This window comes from Nanorana parkeri, unplaced genomic scaffold, assembly GCF_000935625.1.
Source record: "Nanorana parkeri isolate BGI_ZX_2015 unplaced genomic scaffold, ASM93562v1 scaffold588, whole genome shotgun sequence".
In the NCBI taxonomy this organism is placed as follows: domain Eukaryota; kingdom Metazoa; phylum Chordata; class Amphibia; order Anura; family Dicroglossidae; genus Nanorana; species Nanorana parkeri.
In genome coordinates, this window is record NW_017306856.1 from 186,528 (window position 1) to 187,698 (window position 1,171).

At 42.7% G+C, this 1,171-nt stretch overlaps 1 protein-coding gene across 4 annotated transcripts in view; it reads right to left on the reverse strand.

Annotated features, from left to right (window-relative positions):
• Positions 1–1,171, reverse strand: part of PLEC (plectin) — a 225,016-nt gene that overhangs the window by 12,389 nt on the left and 211,456 nt on the right. The window lies entirely within an intron of this gene.

Here is a 1,171-nt window from a genome sequence, read left to right on the forward strand (position 1 = left end):
GGAGGGGGTGGGGGACAGAAAAGGCAAATGGAGACAAAAAGAAAAAAAAAAAGAAAAAATAAAACAGATGGAAAAAATAATTTTATGCTCTATGGTCAAAATCAAACATAAACAAAAACAATGGCTGAACACAAAGGGATGAGGGGATGTGCATGTGGGATGACACATGTACCCAAAACCTTGCAGGTAAGGAAAATATCAAGTTTTAGAAATTTGTTAAAAATGTAAAAACGTTCCCACTGATCACAATCTCTATGTGCACCACAAACCCACCAGTCAATGTTTTATCTATCATTCTGCTGTGAAAGCCATTGGCTCCAGCAAGATACAAACGTTACTACAAAATGATAATGATTAAAAGGGGTCCCGGCATTCCCTGCGGGGTCAGAACTGCTGCGTCAGATACATCCCGACACCTTCGTCTTTATTTGATTCTACTGGAGGTGTGCCTAACAGTGCATAGAACACTTTCTCCCATAAACCTACTTCTCTTGTTTTGCTACTCCACTGATCTAATTTGAATCTCGTTAGTGTGACTCTATATTGCAGGGGTAGGCAAACTCCGACCCTCCAGCCGCGGTTAAATTACAAATCTCATCATGCATCTGCATCTGAGAGGCTTTCAAAGTCTTGCAATGCCTAATGGGATCTGTAGTTGCACCACAGGTGGAGGACTGGAGTTTGCCTACCCCTGCTCTACTGTATACTGGCGATCAGAATGGCATCCTCTGCATGTTCACGGTAGTGGACTGTGTATTTCCAGCCGCCTAATGATTTTGCTGTCTGTATAAAATCGACCCTTCCAGACTGACATTCACCCCTCACCTCTTGGTGCCTAAAGCTAAACTTTTATAGTTGCAAGCTGCTTACAGCACACGTACAGTATCTTTGTTTTTTACATGCAAACACTTGCAGGAGAACAGTTGCATAGCTGCAAATCTGTAATCTTCTGCATGATCCATCATTTGTTTGAGCCATAGACCATCTTGCAGAGTCAGTTCCATTACCTCCCCTCTTGCAGAGTCAGTTCCATTACCTCCCCTAGGTATTAGTGAGAACTAATGAAGGTACTGCTGCTGTCAGAGGGAAGTGATGTAATCATTCCGTATCAGAACTATTCTATTTCTTTGCCAGGAATCGGCTGTGTAATAGAGAGATGCTATTCCCCCCC